This window comes from Callithrix jacchus, chromosome 2, assembly GCF_049354715.1.
Source record: "Callithrix jacchus isolate 240 chromosome 2, calJac240_pri, whole genome shotgun sequence".
Taxonomy (NCBI): Eukaryota; Metazoa; Chordata; class Mammalia; order Primates; family Cebidae; genus Callithrix; species Callithrix jacchus.
In genome coordinates this window covers 66,432,649-66,443,899 of record NC_133503.1, presented here as the reverse complement: position 1 = coordinate 66,443,899, position 11,251 = coordinate 66,432,649, and positions in this window count along the sequence as shown.

Below are 11,251 nucleotides of genomic sequence, written 5' to 3'. Positions count from 1 at the left end.
GAAGATTTTTGCATCTATGTTCATCATGGATATTGGCCTGAAGTTTTCTTTTCTTGTTGGGTCTCTGCCGGGTTTTGGTATCAGGATAATGTTGGTCTCGTAAAATGATTTGGGAAGTATTCCCTCTTTTTGGATTGTTTGAAATAGTTTTAGAATGAATGGTACCAGCTCCTCTTTGGTAGAATTCGGCTGTGAACCCGTCTGGACCTGGGCTTTTTTTGTGTGGTAGGCTCTTAATTGCTGCCTCGACTTCTGACCTTGTTATTGGTCTATTCATAGTTTCAGCTTCCTCCTGGTTTAGGCTTGGGAGGACACAGGAGTCCAGGAATTTATCCATTTCTTCCAGGTTTACTAGTTGATGTGCATAGAGTTGTTTGTAATATTCTCTGATGATGGTTTGAATTTCTGTGGAATCTGTGGTGATTTCCCCTTTATCATTTTTTATTGCATCTATTTGGTTGTTCTCTCTTTTCTTTTTAATCAATCTGGCTAGTGGTCTGTCTATTTTGTTGATCTTTTCAAAAAACCAGCTCTTGGATTTATTGATTTTTTGAAGGGTTTTTCATATCTCAATCTCATTCAGTTCAGCTCTGATCTTAGTTATTTCTTGTCTTCTGCTGGGTTTTGAGTTTTTTTGATCTTGCTCCTCTAGCTCTTTCAATTTTGACGATAGGGTGTCAATTTTGGATCTCTCCATTCTCCTCATATGGGCACTTATTGCTATATACTTTCCCCTAGAGACTGCTTTAAATGTGTCGCAGAGGTTCTGGCATGTTTTGTCTTCGTTCTCATTGGTTTCAAAGAACTTCTTTATTTCTGACTTCATTTCATTGTTTACCCAGTCAACATTCAAGAGCGAGTTGTTCAGTTTCCATGAAGCTGTGCAGTTTTGGGTTGGTTTCTGTATTCTGAGTTCTAACTTGATTGCACTATTGTTTGAGAGGCTGTTTGTTATGATTTCAGTTGTTTTGCATTTGCTGAGCAGTGCTTTACTTCCAATTATGTGGTCAATTTTAGAGTAGGTGTGATGTGGTGCTGAGAAGAATGTATATTCTGTGTATTTGGGGTGGAGAGTTCTGTAAATGTCTATCAGGTTTGCTTGCTCCAGGTCTGAGTTCAAGCCCTGGATATCCTTGTTGATTTTCTGTCTGGTTGATCTGTCTAATATTGACAGTGGAGTGTTAAAGTCTCCCACTATTATTGTGTGGGAGTCTAAGTCTCTTTGTAAGTCATTAAGAACTTGCCTTATGTATCTGGGTGCTCCTGCATTGGGTCCATATATGTTTAGGATCGTTAGCTCTTCTTGTTTTATCGATCCTTTTACCAGTATGTAATGGCCTTCTTTGTCTCTTTTGATCTTTGTTGCTTTAAAGTCTATTTTATCAGAGATGAGAATTGCAACTCCTGCTTTTTTTTGCTCTCCATTTGCTTGCTAAATCTTCCTCCATCCCTTTATTTTGAGCTTTTGTGTATCCTTGCATGTGAGATGGGTTTCCTGGATACAGCACACTGATGGGTTTTGGCTTTTTATCCAATTTGCCGGTCTGTGTCTTTTGATTGGTGCATTTAGTCCATTTACATTTAGGGTTAATATTGTTATGTGTGAATTTGATACTGCCATTTTGATGCTAAGTGGCTGTTTTTCCTGTTAGTTGTTGTAGAATCTTCATTATGTTGATGCTCTTTAACTTTTAGTGTGATTTTGGAATGGCTGGTACTGGTTGTTCCTTTCTGTGTGTAGTGCCTCTTTTAGGAGCTCTTGTAAAGCTGGCCTGGTGGTGACAAAATCTCTGAGTACTTGCTTGTTCGCAAAGGATTTTATTTTTCCTTCACTTCTGAAGCTCAGTTTGGCTGGATATGAAATTTTGGGTTGAAATTTCTTTTCTTTAAGAATGTTGAATATTGGCCCCCACTCTCTTCTGGCTTGTAGTGTTTCTGCCGAGAGATCTGCTGTGAGTCTGATGGGCTTCCCTTTGTGGGTAACTCGACCTTTCTCTCTGGTTGCCCTTAGTATTTTCTCCTTTATTTCAACCTTGTTGAATCTGACGATTATGTGCCTTGGGGTTGCGCTTCTTGCGGAATATCTTTGTGGTGTTCTCTGTATTTCCTGCATTTGAGTGTTGGCCTGTCTTGCTAGGTGGGGGAAGTTTTCCTGGATGATGTCCTGAAGAGTATTTTCCAGCTTGGATTCATTCTCTTTGTCCCCTTCTGGTACACCTATCAAACGTAGATTAGGTCTTTTCACATAGTCCCACATTTCTTGGAGACTTTGTTCATTCCTTTTTGCACTTTTTTCTCTAATCTTGGTTTCTCGTTTTATTTCATTGAGTTGGTCTTCGACTTCAGATATTCTTTCTTCTGCTTGGTCAATTCGGCTATTGAAACTTGTGCATGCTTCGCGAAGTTCTCGTATTGTGTTTTTCAGCTCCTTTAATTCATTTATATTCCTCTCTAAGTTATCCATTCTTGTTATCATTTCCTCATATCTTTTTTTAAGTTCCTTAGTTTCTTTGCATTGATTTAATACATGTTCTTTTAGCTCACAAAAGTTTCTCATTATCCACCTTCTGAAGTCTAGTTCCGTCATTTCGTCACAGTCATTCTCCTTCCAGCTTTGCTCCCTTGCTGGTGAGGAGTTTTGGTCCTTTCTAGGAGGCGAGGTGTTCTGGTTTCGGGTGTTTTCCTCCTTTTTTCGCTGGTTTCTTCCCATCTTTGTGGGTTTATCTGCTTGTCGTCTGCATAGTTGCTGACTTTTCGATTGGGTCTCTGAGTGGACACCCAGATTGTTGATGATGAAGTATTTCTGTTACTTGGTTTTCCTTCCACCAGCCTAGCCCCTTCGCTGCATGACTGCTGAGGTCCACTACAGGCCCTGCTTGTCTGGGGTGCAACTCTAGCAGCTGTGGCACAGCGAGGGATGCTACCCGTTTCTTTTTCTGCTATCTTTGTCCCAGGATGATGCCTGCCAAATGTCAGTCTTTTGGATATAGAGGGGTCAGGGAGCTGCTTGAGGAGACAGTCTGTACTTTTTTGGAGCTCAATTGCTGAGCTGTGAGCTCTGTTGTTCATTCGGGGCTGTTAGCTGCTATGTTTGATTCTGCTGCAACAGAGCTCATTTAGAAAACCCTTTTTTTCTCAAATGCTCTGTGTTGGGGGGTTCGGGCTTTATTTTTCGATGTCCGATGAGGTGTCCTGCCCAGCTAGAAGGCAGACTAGCCACTGTTTGGCTGCCGAGGCTCCGCCCTGCTGTTGTGTGATTCTCCCTGTTCCTGCAGGCTCTGCTGTGGTCTCCACCATGCCCTGCGGTGGAGACTCTTCGTTGTAGCGTGTTGCCTCAGCAACGGCAGGCTGCGTCAGCAGTGGGCGTGTATCTCAGTAGGGACCGGTTGCCTCGGCAACGGCTGGCTGTGTCAGCAGTGGGCGTGTATCTCAGTTGGGGCGGGTTGCCTCGGTGGTGGTGGACGCCCCTCCCCCACAGAGCATCTCGGACCGTCTGCTCTGGATAGTTTGAAATCGCGGTTTTGTTCATCCCACTGGGTGTCCCAAACGATCTGTCCCTGCAATCCCCTGGGGTGGCCTACTGTCCAAGTTTCGTTCAGTCTCAAGTCCAGCCCTCTCAAGTCTCAGGTTGCCGGTTCAACAGGGCACCCGGACAAGCGCGCCCTGTGGGGATTGCTGGGTAGGGCCGGCCACCGCCACCCAGGGCTGCCGGCTTCGCCAGGCAGACCTACTGCCTGGCGTCCCGTGTCTTTTTTATACTTGGGAGTTTGCCCATTCTGTGGGCAACAAAGATCAGTCTGGAAATGCAGCTCCAACTCACCATTTGCAGATTCAACGAGAGCTCCAATCCTGGGTTGTTCTCACAGCGCCATCTTGAGTCCTCCTCCAAACTCATCATTTTTTAATGGCTGTGTAGTATTCCATGGTGTACATGTACCACATTTTCTTTGTCCAGTCTATCACTGATGGGCATTTGGGTTGGTTCCAGGCATTTGGGTTGCTATTGTACACAGGGCTGCAATGAACATATGTGTGCATGTGTCTTCATAGTAGAACAATTTATAGTTCTTTGGGTATACCCAATAGTGAGATTGCTGGGTCAAATGGAATTTCTATTTCTAGATCCTTGAGAAATTGCCACACTGTCTTCCACAATGGTTGAACTAATTTACACTCCTACCAACTGTGTAAGGGTGTTCCTATTTCTCCACATTCTCTCCAACATCTGTTGTCTCCAGATTTTTTTAATGATCGCCATTCTAACTGACATGAGATGATATCTCAGTGTGGTTTTGATTTGCATTTCTCTAATGACCAGTGATGATGAGCATTTTTCAATATGTTTGTTGGTCTCATATATGTCCTCTTTTGAAAAGTGTCTGTTCATATCCTTTGCCCACTTTTGAATGGGGTATTTTTTTCTTGTATATCTGTTTTAGTTCTTTGTAGATTCTGGATATTAGCCCTTTGTCAGATGGGTAGATTGCAAAAAATTTTTCCCATTCTGTTGGTTGCCGATTCACTCTAATGAATGGTTTCTTTTGCTGTACAGAAGCTCTGGAGTTTAATTAGATCCCATTTGTCTACCCTGACTTTTATTGCCATTGCTTTTGGTGTTTTAGTTATGAAGTCCTTGCCTATGCCTATGTCCTGGATGGTTCTGTCTACATTTTTTCTAGCGTTTTTATGGTGTTCAGTTTTCTGTTTAAATCTTTGATCCATCTGGAGTTAATTTTAGTGTAAGGTGACAGGTAGGGGTCCAGTTTCTGCTTTCTGAACATTGCTAGTCAGTTTACCCAACACCATTTATTAAACATGGTGTCCTTTCACCATTGCTTGTTTTTGCTGGGTTTGTCAAACATCAGATGGTTGTAGATGTGTGGTGTTTCTTCTGGGGCCTCTGTTCTGTTCCATTGATCTATGTCTCTGTTTTGGTACCAGTACCATGCTGTTTTGATTGCTGTAGCCTTGTAGTATAATTTGAAGTCCAGCAGTGTGATGCCTCTGGCTTTGTTCTTTTTGCTTAGGATTGCCTTGGCTATGTGGGGTCTTTTGTGATTCCATATGAAGTTTAAAGTGTTTTTTTCCAGTTCTGTGAAGAAGGTCATTGGTAGCTTGATGGGGATAGCACTGAATCTATAGATTACTTTGGGCAGTAAGGCCATTTTCACAATATTGATTCTTCCTAACCATGAGCCTGGAATGTTTCTCCATCTGTTTGTGTCTTCTCTTATTTCGTTGAGCAGTGGTTTGTAGTTCTCCTTGAAGAGGTCCTTTACATACTTTGTTAGTTGTATTCCTAGGTATTTTATTCTCTTTATAGCAATTGTGAATGGCAGTTCACTCTTGATTTGGCTGTTTGTCTGTTATTGGTATATAGGAATGCTTGCGATTTTTACACATTGATTTTGTATCCTGAGACTTTGCTGAAGTTGCTTATCAGTTTGAGAAGATTTTGGCCTGAGGCAATGGGGTATTGTAGATATATAATCATGTCATCTGCAAATACAGACAGTTTGACTTCCTCCTTTCCTAATTGAATACACTTTATTTCTTTTTCTTGCCTGATTGCTCTGGCTAGAACTTCCATTACTATGTTGAATAGGAGTGGTGATAGAGGGCATCCTTGTGTAGTGCCTGATTTCAAAGGGAATTCTTCCAGCTTTTGCCCATTCAGTATGATATTGGCTATAGGTTTTTCATATATAGCTTTTATCATTTTATGATACATTCCATCAATATCTAGTTTATTGAGAGTTTTTAGCATGAAGGGCTGTTGAATTTTATTAAAGGCCTTCTCTACATCTATTGAGATAATCATGTGGTTTTCGTCTTTGGTTCTGTTTAAGTGATAGATTACACTTATGGATTTGTGTATGTTGAACCAGCCTTGCATCCCTAGGATGAAGCCTACTTGACTGTGACGGGTAAGCTTCTTGATGTGCTGTTGCAATCTGTTTGCCAGTATTTTATTGAAGATTTTTGCATCTATGTTCATCATGGATATTGCCCTGAAGTTTTCTTTTTTAGTTGAGTCTCTGCCTGGTTTGGTATCAGGATGATGTCGGTCTCATAAAATGAGTTAGTGAGGATTCCCTCCTTTTGTATTGTTTGATATAGTTTCATAAAGAATGGAACCAGCTCCTTTTTGTACATCTGGTAGAATTCGGCTGTGAACATGTCTGGACCTGGACTTTTTTTGGTTGGTAGGCTATTAATTGCTGCCTCTACTTCAGCCCTTCTTATTAGTCTATTTAGGGATTCAGCTTCCTCCTGGTTTAGTCTTGGTAGAGCACAAGTGTCTAGGAATTTATCCATTTCTTCCTGGTTTACTGATTTACGTGAGTAGAACTGTTTGTAGTAAATTCTGGTGGTAGTTTGTATTTCTGTGGGATCAGTGGTGATATCCCCTTTATTGTTTTTTATTGCATCTATTCGATTCTTCTCCCTTTTCTTTTTCATTAATCTGGCTAGCGGTCTATTTTGTTGCTCTTTTCAAAAAACCAGCTCCTGGATTTATTGATTTTTTGAAGAGCTTTTTGTGTCTCTATCTCCTTCAGTTCTGCTCTGATCTTAGTTATCGCTTGTCTTCTACTAGCTTTTGAGTTTTTTCTTATTGTTTTTTTTTTATATTCCTCCTCTAGTTCTTTCAATTTTGATGATAGGGTGTTGATTTTAGATCTTTCATCTCTTCTCTGTTGCACATTTATTGCTATAAATTTCCCTCTCCATACTGCTTTAAAGGTGTCCCAGAGATTCTGGTAAGTTGTGTCTTCATTCTGGTTGGTTTCAAAGAACATCTTTATTTCTCCCTTCATTTTGATGTTTATCCAGTCAATATTCAGAAGCAAGTTGTTCAGTTTCCAAGTGGTTGTGCAGGTTTGAGTGTGTTTCCTGATCCTGAGTTCTAGTCTGATTGTGCTGTGGTCTTATACACTGTTTGTTACAATTTCTGTTCTTTTGCATTTGCTGAGAAGTGATTTGCTTCCAAAGATGTGGTCAGTTTTAAAGTAAGTGCAATGTGGTGCTGAGAAAAATGTATATTCTGTGGATTTGGGGTGGAGTGTTCTGTATATGTCTATTAGATCCGCTTGGTCCAGCTCTGCATTCAAGTCCTGGATATCCTTGTTTTCTCTCATTGATCTAATATTGACAGTAGAGTATTGAAGTCTCCCACTATTATTGTGTGGGAGTCTAAATCTCGTTTTAGGCCCTTAAGAACTTGCTTTATGTATCTGGGTGCTCCTGTGTTGGGGGCGTATATATTTAGGATAGTTAGCTCTTCCTGTTGGATTGATCCTTTTACCATTATGTAATGTCCTTCTTTGTCGCTTTTGATCTTTATTGGTTTGAAGTCCTTTTTATCAGAGACTAGGATTGCAACCCCTGCTTTCTCTTGTTCTCTGTTTGCTTGGTAAATCTTCTTCCATCCCTTTATTTTGAGTTTATGTGTGTCTTTGTATGTGAAATGGGTTTCTTGAATGCAGCACACCAATGAGTTCTGACTTTTTATCCTGTTTGCCAGTCTGTGTCTTCTGATTGGGGTGTTTAGGCCATTTACATTCAATGTTAATATTGTTATGTGTGAATTTGATCTTGCCATTTTGTTACTGGCTGGTTTTCTTTCTCATTAGTTGACTAATTTTCTTCATTGCATTTTTGGTCTTTGCCAACTGGTTTGCTTTTGCAGTGGCTGGTACTTGTTCCTTTCCATGCTTAGTGTTTCTTTCAGAAGCTCTTGTAGGGCAGGTCTGGTGGTGACAAAATCTCTCAATAATTGTTTGTCCATAAAGGATTTTATTTCTCCTTCACTTATGAAGCTTAGTTTGACTGGATATGAGATTCTGGGTTGAAAGTTCTTTCCTTTAAGGATGTTGAATATTGGCCCCCACTCTCTTCTGGCTTGTAGGGTTTCTGCCAAGAGATTTCCTGTGAGTCTGATTGGCTTCCCTCTGTGGGTGACCTGACCTTTCTCTCTGGCTGCCCTTAGCATTTTTTCCTTCATTTCAACCGTGGTGAATCTGACGATTTTGTGCCTTAGGGTTGCTCTTCTTGAGGAATATCTTTGTGGACTTCTCTGTATTTCTTGAATTTGAAATTTGGCCTGCCTTGCTAGGCTTGGGAATTTCTCCTGGATAATATCCTGGATCATTTTCCAGCTTGAATTCATTCTCCCCATCATATTCAGGTACACTGATCAAATGTAGATTAGGTTTTTTCACATAATCCTATATTTCTTAAAGGCTTTGTTCATTTCTTTTCACTCTTTTTTCTCTTGTATTGCCTTCTCTTTTTATTTCATTGAGTTGATCTTCAATCTCTGATATCTTTTCTTCTGTTTGATGGATTCAGCTATTAAAACTTGTGTTTGCTTCACGTAGTTCTCGTGCTGTGTTTTTCAACTTTATCAAGTTGTTTATGTTCTTCTCTAAGCTGATTATTCTAGTTAGCATTTCATCTAACCTTATTTCAAGGCTTTTGGTCTCTTTGCATTGAATTAGAACATGTTCCTTTAGCTCTGAAAAGTTTGTTATTATCCACCTTCTGAATCCTATTTCCATCAATTGTTCGCACTCCTTCTCAGTCAAGTTGTGATCCTGTATTGTTGAGGAGTTGTGATCCCTTGAAGGAGAAGAGGTGTTCTGGTCTTTGATAATTTCATCTTTTTTGCTCTGGTTTTTTCCCATCTTTGTGGATTTACCTGGCTATGGTGTCAGAGAGCTGCTTGATGAGGCTGCTTGTCTGCCTGTGGGGGCGCTACTGGGTTTCTAGGGACGCCTTCAGATTACTAGGGAAGCTTCCTGTGTCTTTTTTGTTTATGCTGGAAGATTAGGCCCGCCTCTTCTGCTGACCTATAGTCACTGCTGGGTTGTCAAGAACACAGTCCCGGTACTAGGTAGGCTTCCTGCGTTCTTTGTTAAAACATGTAGCCCAGTCCCACCCCTCTAGTGGTGGGTTGTGCCCTTCCTCCACTGGGCTGGATCATTCAGGGTTCATCTCAGACTGTGGCACTGGCTACGCAACCCACTAGAGTCAGAGCTTCAGCCCTCTGGGGTTTGTAGGGGAGGGAAGAGACCCACCCAGCCACACCCGGCAGTCTCCCCCTTTCAGTTTTCTCTCTCTCTCCAGTCATGGGGTAGGAGCCACCCAGCTGCTCCCACTTACAACTTTCTCTCTCTCTGGGTGGGGGGAGGGGGGCGATAGCTCAGTCTGCAGACCCTTATTCAACTCCGCACTTGTAATTCCCGGCACTTGACTGCCAAAGATCCTCTGTTCTGTGTATTGCTGAGGCTTTGGGGGAAGTGCTGTATCTGGACCAGAGTGCCAGAGGTGGAGCCTCCAACTGGCCAGTCAGATGCACATTCTGGGTGAAGCAGCACCCCTCCCCACCTCAATCTGCCCTGAGTGGGCTTTGCTCACCCTCAGACCAGACCCATTGAAATGCACCTGGTACCTCAGTTAGAGCTAGGAGATCTCTGAGTTTCTACATCTCTCTCACTGGCTGTTGTGAGCTGAAGTTTTGTCCAATCTGCCATTTTGGATCCTCCCAGCACTTATTTTTTTAAAACACACTGTATACTTTAGTTATTTTGTTTATCACTTGTCTTCCCTTAAAGGCAGATTTTTGTATGTTTTGTTAACTTTTGCTCCCCTGGTACCTAGAACAGAATTTGGTACAGGATATAGACTTAATAAATATTACAGGAATGAATGAAGGAAGGAATGGATAAGTGTCTCACTTGAACCTGACTCACATAAGTAGGGGCCTTGTGCATGGATGTCACCAGTCCTCCACAAGTTGTGCCCTAGACCATTACATAATGGAAGACTCCCGCCTTCAGGCAGGAGTGGGCAGTACAGGTTTGGTAACTACTTGGCATTGCCTTTTGTTGAGGCAATTTGAATTGTAAATTGGTCTCTGCCTCTTAATGTTTGGAAGATTCCATTTCATGGTAATCTTTTAAAAAGAAAAGAAAAATGTTCACACAAAACGCTGTACACGAATATTTGTAGTAGCATTATTTGTAGTATACAAAAATGTAAAACAAGCCAGATGTCCTTTAATGGATGATGAAACAAACTGTGGTGTCTCCATACCATGGGAACACTACTCATCAATTAAAAGAAACAAACCATTGATACATCCAATACATCTTAGTCTCCAGAGAATTATGCTGAGTTACAAAGCCAATCCAAAAAGTTATATAGTGTATGATTCCATTTATATGGCATTCTTGAAAATGGCAAAATTATAGAAATTGTAGAACAGATGAATAGTTGTTAGGGGTTAGGGAGAGGGTTGGGGATGGAGAGAAGTGGTTCAGAAAGGAAATATCCCTGTTCCTGTCCAGCCTAGTCAACACAGCAAGACCCTGTCTTGAAAGAAAGAAAAGAGAGAAAAAGAAATAAAAGAGAAAAATTAAAAAAAGAGAAATGAAAGAAGGAATAAGGGAGAATAAAGAGAGAGAGAGGAAGTGAAGGAGGGAGAGAGCAAGGAAAAGCCCCTAATATGGCATAGAGTAAATACTGATACTAATGGGGTCACCCATAATCAAACTAGACTATTCTCGGTTGTTAAAGAAAAATTTCTCTAAACTTCATCAGGTCAGAGAAAGCCCAACATGGCATGTGACATTCTGGAAATCTTAGCCAGTGCAATAAAACAAAGAAAATAAGTCAAGGGTATTTACAGATTTGAAAGAAGAAATAAAACTCTCATTTATAGATAAAATGATTGTAGAAATCCCAAATAATTCTGTATACTAACAATTAACAATGGAAAATTCAAGTTAAAAGTGCCATTAAGAATAAAACCAAAAATCACAAAATATTTGAAATACATCTTACAAACTATGTGCAAGTTCTGTAGAGTGAAACCAAAACACAATCAAAACCTAAACAAATGTAAAAAGACCTAAATAAATGAAGACATATCCCATGTTCAGGAATTGAAAGATTCAAGATTGTTACAATGACAATCTTCCCCAAACTGATCTATAGATTCAATGCAATTAAATAAAAATCCCCAGTGTTGGGCCAAGAGAAGGAAACACCAGAATTATGCAGCTTCCAGTGAATGAGACGCAGAGGGCCAGAGGACTTCACAATTCCAAGTGAGGTGCCAGGTTTGTTTTGGTGGGACAGGTAGGACTCTGAAAATAGACCAGGGAAGAAACCAAAGCAGGCATGGTGAACTGAGACAGAGCGGGGCACATCCCCACCTGGAACATGCAGCTATCTGGAAGGGTCA